The sequence below is a fragment of the Parasteatoda tepidariorum genome, chromosome 9, assembly GCF_982258835.1.
Source record: "Parasteatoda tepidariorum strain Cologne lab strain chromosome 9, Ptep-v5.0, whole genome shotgun sequence".
Taxonomy (NCBI): domain Eukaryota; kingdom Metazoa; phylum Arthropoda; class Arachnida; order Araneae; family Theridiidae; genus Parasteatoda; species Parasteatoda tepidariorum.
The window spans coordinates 54,579,484-54,589,041 of NC_141763.1; the positions used below are offsets into that span (position 1 = coordinate 54,579,484).

The 9,558-nt window shown below is 26.2% G+C and overlaps 1 protein-coding gene across 1 annotated transcript in view; it reads right to left on the bottom strand.

Moving 5' to 3' along the window:
- The window catches only part of LOC107444390 (innexin unc-9-like), a 147,030-nt gene extending 138,354 nt beyond the window's left edge, over positions 1 to 8,676 (bottom strand). Inside the window, exon 1 of the mRNA XM_016058512.4 lies at positions 8,316 to 8,676. The gene's annotated coding sequence lies outside the window, so the exon portion shown is untranslated. The remainder of the gene's footprint in view (positions 1 to 8,315) is intronic.
- Between the last annotated feature and the right edge of the window lie 882 nt (positions 8,677 to 9,558).

The following is a 9,558-nucleotide window of genomic DNA, read 5'->3' on the forward strand; positions in this document are numbered from 1 at the left end:
ATAATTGGTTTCTATGTATTAGCTAGCGATACATGCCGATACAATATCTATAATATCATTATTGTTACATATTAAGCGCCTCTTTTAGAAAGAAACGAGAATTTTTTCATTTTCTGTTTACCTACGGCAAATAATTACGCAAAAAATTTCGAATCAAATTGCGGGAATGAGTACCAGTTCTCAGTAAGAAAAGCACACCATAGGTATCCATTGCACACCATTGGAACATCATAATTATGGTAACACTGGTAAGACTTATTACAGTATGGTAACACTTATTACAGTAATGTTTAATGAAAAAAATGCGGTGAACTTGAATTTTTACAGTAATATTTACTGTAAAATCACTGAATCATTGTAAATTAAATAAATGCCACAGTATTAAGATATAACATTTCACGGTGAAATGAGATTTTACGGTAATGGATGATTTTATTTTATGGATGACGTACCTTGGATGCCAGTTCTTTTTACCGTAATTTGATTCAGAATTTTTTACAATGCATGTGTGCCTGTGGTCTTATCATGAAATTATTGCTCTTTTTGTGTCTGGTTTTGTCTAACCCTAATTAGCATAAATTTATAAAGTATTTCCTTTTTTATTATTTTGAGCTTTATACCACGCTTTTTTAATAAATTTTAATCTCGTTCTTTACATAAAATAAAAAAAACTTGATTTTGTACTAAAAGTATTTTTAATACAATTATAATTTTGCGCTTAATTTAGCATGCCGCACAATTTGTACTCTTGAAAACTTTCATTTTTTCAAAAAAAAAAAAAAAAAAAAAACGCTATTTTTTATTAAGTGAAAAACTGAAGAAAAACATGAAATTATTCTTTATTAAAAAAGCTAATGTACTCTTTTTTATTTTTAATTATTATCTTGTGTACATTATAAATATACTGTGTACATCATGTGTACAGGTAACTCGATTTCTTCTCGATTTTTCAAAAAGGTTCCAAAATTCTAAAATTGTTCGCATATAGCAGTTTTAGGTATACATTTTATCATCCTTCACCTAACTTTTGAAGTTTAGAAAACTTTTTTCTTACAAATATATTTTCACTAACGTTTTTTTGGCCATTTCAAAAATCATTTTTGAAGCAAAAGAACTGGAAATGTGCTTATTTCTTACCGGTTCAATAAATATTTTTATTTGTATGTTATGGAGCTTATTGCTAGGGATTTAGAAAATGGTATCCAAATAAAAAAAAGTTTGTTCTAGAAAAACTGTTACAGTTAATGGAATAAATCAGATCTTATTATTAGCAGTAAGGCGTATAATTAAAAACAAATATTAGTTTCAGATCAAACCGTTAATAATATCCCTCTTACATAGATTAATATTAAAATTAAGAGGCACATATTTTATCATTTTCGAAATACTGACTTTTCACAAGAAAATAATTAATTTTTCGAATAGATATTATCTGAATAAATCCCAAGATTGCTAAGTCTTCCGAATTTTACTGAATATTTTATTTCTCAATTTAAAAAAAATAGCAAAAAATGCTTTTCAATTTTATTATCTGATTTATAAATTTAACTTAAAATTATTTCAATTCCTATTATAGATTATTAAATTAAACACATTTATAAAAGCTTGAAATAAATATATTTAAAGCTTTGCAATATTAAGTTCAAGCTTTGACATTGGCTCAAAAATAATTTTGAAAACAATTTATAATTTCTTATCATCTGAGAAAAATATTTTTTTGAATAATGCAAAAAATAGCTAATATGATAAAGTCAACATTTGCGAGGTCTATCTAATGATAAACTTATATCATAGAAACATGAATGTCAAAAATTAAATTAATTTTTGATCTAAAACCTGAATTGGTATCGAAAATGCCGTTAAGTGAACAATTAAAAAGGAAAATTTTATACGATTGCACTAAAAGCGTTTGTCTTGAGAGCTCTAAAGCAGATCCATCAAAATGCATTTTTTTAAATTAAACTATTTGATTAAACATCGATATTCAGTAGTATACAAAAATTTAAAATTATGTTTTACACAAAATAAAAAATTATAAGCCATGGCTTTGACTTAATCATCCAATTTTTATGGATTAAAATATTGACTTCATGGCCTTAAAAGCTAACCAATGCTTGATAATTTTTGCCGTACAATGAAATGAAAACTCATCACAATTTTTTTTCTAACTAAATAAAGTTTGTTTAAGGAAATTTAATATTTATCCCTTCTTCTAAGAAAGGAGGAGGAATATTAAATTTGGCAGGCCTCAGTCCAATTTTTTACTAGGGAAAATATTAGAATATTGAGGCCTTTTAATAACATTTTACTCTTTAATCTTTTTCATATACTTCTTGAATGAATTATGTGGCTCAAATTTGTGGTACCTATTCACAAAGAGAAGCTTTCACTCAAAGATTTTATCCGAAGAATACTTGTTATTACATATTTATTACTTTTATTATAGTTTAAGAATATGATATATTTTATGTATATAATTAAAAACTTGAAACTTGACATCATCTTAAAACTAAAGAGCAGTGTTTAAGTGGTTGTGAAATTATTTTTGCTTTTATGATTTTTTAATAAAATAAATGATTATCAATTATTACAAATTATGTTTGGCATAGAATTAGCGTCTAAAAATAATTTTTATAACTGGGTGCAAAATTAAGTTAAATCGGATAATTACGTTTATCTTTCTATATGTACAACGATACATGTAAAAAAAATTCAACTCAGATTGAGATAATCCATTTTCGTATGGAAAATAACACAAAACTTAATCTTTTCTCTTTCAGAGAAATAGTAATTGAAGTAGGTGTTTAGTCGTAGGCGTGCTTTCTTAACTCATAAATGTTATGTAGTGGGTGTTGTTATCTGAATTATAAATCATGAAATCAATAAAATATTCTCATGAGTGCTAAAATGTCAAATACTCATATTTTGCAATATTTAAGATATAGAATCAAATTTGATTTTCTCACTTTCTTTAAAGAAGTACTGAATTTAAATTAGCTCCAATATCAAAAATTTGAAATACTTATATTTGTTAAGTTCGGGTTTATATAGCATTTGTTTTTACATTTGACTATTGTAATAAAATAAATATATAATTCAATTTTCGGAGGCTCCTTATTTTATTTTTAGCTAAATTATGCTTGTAGTAAATCTAATTCTATCTACAGAAAAATATTTACGTTTACATATTGTGAATAGTATGTTTTCATATTCTACAGGTTTCATCGTTAATATGTGTAAAAAGAATCTCAATTAAATTTCCTATAAAAAGTATTTCATCCGTTACAAGGTAGATAAGGTCTATCAAAACATTAAAAAAGTCAAAATTAATCCAGTAACGAAATTTATAACTTTACAACTATATTCAAATTTATATATATATATATATATATATATATATATATATATATATATATATATATATATATATATATATATATATATATATATATATATATATATATATATATATATATATATATATATATATATATATATATATATATATATATATATATATATATATATATATATATATTAGAAGATATATATAGATATATATATTATATATATACATAAATAATCTATATATATTATTTATATATATATAAGAAGAACTTTGTGTATGGTTATTATGATCTATACTCTCAAGAATGATGGTAAACGCGATTGCGTAGCTCTCACAGTTACAATGGTCAAATTTCTAAATAACCTGTGTTTTTTAAATCGAAACATAATCCTTAGAAAAGAGAGCATTTTGTGTTTTAAAATTTTTTTCTGGCAACACAAGGTTCTTTTCTGTTTTATAAAGTTTTTATCGCACTCTCTTTTCGTTTGTGATCACGAGAAACTCTTGAAAAAACCTTGCGTCAAAATTTCTTGCGCTGAAAATTTCATTCCAATTCCGTTTCAGGTTTTTTACTGTAATAATTGCGTTTCGATCATAAAAGTGGGCGTTGCGAATTAGAAATTTCAATTTTTTGTCGCGATAGCTTAAACAATGAGAATTACGCATTCCTTTTAGAGCCCATAGATCGTTATACTTATATAAAAAAACTCGGATTGTGAGGAAATTATTTCTTTTTTGTACGGAAAAAACTAAGTCTGAAATGCACTTTACTAGTCAAGAAGAAGTATCTACCATATTGGTATGTTCTTATTGATTAATTTAAAATAATAGATAAATTTGTTAAGATTAGTTTGTTTTGCTATGTAATCTCTCTAATGTTTTCTTGTTTTAATGCTACTATTATTTATTGGTCGTTGCAGTTAAAAAAAATTCAGTCCAACTTATTATACGTTTACTAAAGATTCAAGCCCTAAAGATTGAAGACCCTAACAAACAATAAGGATTTAACCGAATTGAAATTCTGTTCCGTTTCGATACCATAACCTCTCCTCTCAGGGTAAAACCCGATAACCCCTGAGGCGAGTCTATTCTAGGGCCACAAAAGCTGCAGTGCAGTGATGGAACAAGTTAATTGCACTCGAGGCTGAGCACATGCTTCTCGGGTTCCAGGGCAAAACTTACTGCAGGTCTCTTTCACCAAGCACAAAAAGCCTCATTTTCTAATTTTATGTAGCTTTTATGTAGCTTTTATGTAGCTCTTGTAACTTTTATGTAGCTTTTTTAATTTTATTTTATAACCTTCGTTGACCAGCCTTCCTTATTTTTGGGTTTTCGACTACTAACGTTCAACTCCGTAGCTTTGTAATTTTGAACCCAATCCGGAAGACAAGGGAACTCCAGAAATTTGCCTTCATTTAGGACTTTTGATAGAACTAACCAGCATTTGCGTTACATGGAGACCACGAAAACCTCCCACACGTAGTCAGACGGCAAGGGGACTCTAACCCATGATCCATCTACCACTAAAGATATTTTGCTTGAGCACTGTAGTCTTCGCGAGCAGGGAAGAAAATTCATATTGACCAGCCATCACTAGGATTCAAACCAGGCTCACCTCATTGGGAGGTGTGTGCTCTATCCCCTTAGTCACCCCGGATCTTTTTTTTTATATAGTTTTTATATGGATTTTTATATATTTTTTATATGGATTTAAAGAAATTCTCTGAATTTTCTTTAGAAAAACTAACTAAAAATAATTATATATTTTATAAGGTACTTATGTCATCGAACCCTCATCACTCCCGGAACCTAGGACAATTGTACGTCTCTCATTCCTCCTTCAGTACGGCCTTGACAATATCACTTGTAAATTTTATGCATGATTTTTTTGTTATATATAGTAGATGATTGTAATATTCCAAAGGTATTTCCTACTTAAAAATACTTGATGCTATTTTGCTAACTGCTTGTAATGTTACTGTATGGAAAAAATATGTATATCTTTCGTTCTAACGGTCACTGATTCAGTACTATTGACCAGACCATCAAAACTTTTTTCCTTTTATTTTTTCCACCTTTCAAATGTTATTTTTAATTTTTTAAACTGATAAATCTATATTTACACTTTATTAAAAAATAACCAATGAATTTATTAATTAAGTTAAGAAATATTTATTATTTTTATATTATTTACTATTTCCAATATTTATTATTTTTTACATTTTTTAAATTTTGCAATAATGCCTTCGAGTGAGCATTATTTTTTTCTTCGCAATGTTACTATTTATACTAATTGATATTATTGATTGTATTACGTATAATGCAATATACAAAGATTTTTGATTTTGAAAATTGATTGTATTATAATGCAATATTCAAAGATTTTGAAAAACTTTCAAATCAAGAAAATAATAGTTGTTCTTATAAAAAAAAATAAAAACAATTAGAAAGAAATTTTGAGATAAACAGAAAGCTAAGTAAAGTTTTACAATAAAGAAATTATTTCAACAAATTCCCTAAAAGTTACAAGAGCCAGTTATTAGAACAATAATGATAATAAAATCATTTGTTCTGTATAGGAAGAAAAGATTATAAACCAAAAATACTTTGAAACTCAGCTTCCGAGCATAGATCTTCTTAGTGTAAGGTAGCATATTTACAGGGTGTAATAAGTAGTGTTACTTGGATGTGAAAGTAATAGTTATTTTCATTTGTTCTATACCTTGTCATAAATGAACTAGATATATACTAATTAATTTATTCAATAATATTTGAGTTCAACTAATCGAGTTTTTATTAGACAAACAATAATTAAAAAAAATATTATTTGCTAAAATAATGACATATTTCTGAAATTGCTAGGTTTTCCCAAATGTTATATCTTCTTCTTCTATCTCGAATTGGATGGATTATTTTTAATTACATGATAATATATTTTATTGATTATTTATAAAATTAAATTATTTATAAAATATTGATTATTTATAATAAATAATAAACATTCAATTCAAAATATTTTTCAGAATAATTAATAATAATGGAGGAAGTTTAACGTCTTAATAATTAGAGCTATATATGTGTATATCTGTGTAGCAATGCATATAATGAATATTTAAGACAAAAAGTAACTAAATAAAAAGTAAAGAAAGGTACTAAATTAAAGAAAATATTTTCAAACATTTCCCTAAAAGTTACTAAGACCGAATTCAGATTTTTAGAACAATAAGGAGAAAAAACTTGTTTGTTCTGTGCAGGAAATAAAGATGATTTGCCCAACAGATGGTGAAGCTCAGCTCCTCGGCATAAATCCTCGTAATGTAAGGTAACACATTTACAGGGTGTTATAAGTGGTGTTGCTGGATGTGGAACAAATAATAATTTTCGTTTGTTGTATATACATTTTCATAGCTAAATTAGAAATTAACTTTTATTGAATAAAAATTATAATTAAATATAATTATAATTAGTGAAATTAAAAATTATTGAATAATGGGTAAATTTAAGTGCTCCATTTTAATTAGACAGGCAATAATTAAATAATTATATTTGTTTAAATAATTACAGATTTCTGAACTTTTGGTGTTTATTCAAATATTACCTTTATCCAAGAATTATATGGATTTATTTGAATTGGATGTTACCATATGTAAGCAACTAAGAAACATTTAATTAAAGAAATATTCCAGAATAACAAATAGTGGCACATTTTTTTAGCTCTAAGTGGCCTATTTTTAGCATTTTAATACTTAGAGTGATGACGACAATGTTACAAATTACCGAGTATTTTATGTATCTAATATTCAACTATTTTATTACATCATTTCTTTGTTCTCAATTTTACTTAATTATAACAAAGATATTACGCTATTTGATTTTTACTGTAAAAATTCTTCCTTATAAATGAAATTTTTTTTCTAAGTCTTAAAATAATAATAAAGTGTAATAATAGAAAAAGAAAGAAAAGTGTTGCTCTAAAACATATTTGTAGATTTACTCAAAATTATACAAAAAAAAAGGATTTTCAATACAAAATAAATTTTATTTCACCTTTTGAGACAGTTCCATTCAAATTATAACAGTTTATCAGAAACTCTAGTTTTCTAACTTATAGTTCTCATTACCGAACTAAATATGCAAAACTGAAAAGTAAATTTTATCGAACTAATGGTTTTTATGCCTTGCTCCAATGTAACATGAAACATTTACCAAATTTTACAACATTTATCAAATTTTGTCACACACTATTAAACCATATTTAATTGTTAATTTACTAAAATCATTACCAAAGTGCTTCGGTTAAAATTACTGAGATTCTTTATGTTCCCATACAGCCAGAAATATGGCAAATTTAGCCACATTTTGTTAGTTTTGACCATAATTTTTTCCTTAGTGTATGGTTCAGATATAGATAAAGTATAGCAGTTGTATTATTTGTAGTGGTCATTGAAAATAATTAATTTTATTTCAGTAATTTACTAAATTTTTTATTAAGTAAATTATTCCGCATTTACTGATATTTATTAAAGCAATCGTTTCGACAAAATTTTTTCTACAATTGAACGTTTCAATAAATTTTAAAAATTGTAAAGAAAAACACTTTTATCCATATGCCTAAATAATTTGTTACTTCTTTTTAAATTCGAAAATTTTTACTGAATCTTATTTTATATTTTAAAATTTACAATTTTGAATTAAATTATGTAGTTTATAAAGAACCTTTTAAAAAAGCGCTTAATACTTAGTTTAAAACTTTTTATGTGAATAAATATTATTCAACATAAAACTAGTTTGAGAATAATTTTAGGAAGTCAAGCACAATAGATTAACAAAAGTATATTAATCTGAATCTTTTGAAAAATCAATTTTGCGTGACCGAATTTTATAAACGTAAATTAAATCTTTTTCTTGTTTGTGAAAAATATTGTTAAAAGGTTTTGTAAATAATAAACAACTAAACTTGTCTTACTTTTTATAGACGATTTGTCGTCTTTTTAGGCAAAAACTTCTGCAGAAGGCGCACAACTTTTTCCATCAAGCACACGCTAGAAAACGATAATAAACATAGTCACGGAAGTTCACAAAACTCTTCTCAACTCAACTTTACAACAAAGTTATGTGAGCAAACGAACATAACCAGTGCATGGAACAATTCGAAAAATCCCTTTCAGCAAAAAACGAACAGATAAGAAAAAGAAATAATCCCTGCTTTAGAGTTCTTTCAAATTTCTTCCTTTTTTCTTACATGATCAAATACGGAATTCGGCAAACCTCTTCCTTCGATCAACTCTTCGCCTTCTGTGTTTTCTCACTTTGGCAAGTCTGAACTTGCTAGAGAGCGCTTGCGCCAGTGACGTCAAAGAAGATCCCGAATTACCCGGATTTTCGTTTAACGTTTACTACTACTACAAAGTTTACGTTAGTACTAGAAAACAGCTGTTTAGTAAGATCGTGAAATAATTAAACTTTAAATTACTTTATAGTTTTAGATTTTTAGGAAAATATGTAATTTAGAGTTTATCGATTACCTTTACGAAAGGATAAAGTCATCAAAATTCCTTTCACTATTTTCAGTTATTTAACAATATTCATGTTAGTTATTTTCTTTAATGATATTTTTTAAATAAAAAATAACAATGGAAAACATCAATTTACAACAACTTGTTTAAAACACGTTATTTTTAAAATTTTCAGGCAATGGTTAAAAAATTAGAAGAATATCGCTTGTGTTCTCTACTGTTTTGTACTACAAAAAAAGCTATCTGAACTGAATTCATGAACACAAATGTATCAACTTTCTAAATTTTATCGAAGAGTATAGCAATCAGGATTCGTATTCGCCTGCAAAAATTAATAACTGGTTTAAATTTTGCTATGAAGAAACTGAAAATTGCTTAATATTAGCTACCACTATCGAAATAGAATTTCATATCAGCTACCATCGAATATAATAATTCAAAGAAAATAAAATATTCTATTAGCTACAAACTTAATATAAGAAATTATATTGATAATACTACAACTTTTTATTTTTGAACCCTGGCAATTGAGCATTTTTTCCCATAATTTGATTAGAACTAGTTTGTATGTCAGCAAAGTCATCAAGTTAAATTTAGACTTCTAAGTTGCGGTAGGTTTCACACGTTTAACCAATCGCATCAGATGGTTAATACGTAAAAAGCAAGTAGCATTTCTTACAAGAAAAGCTAAAC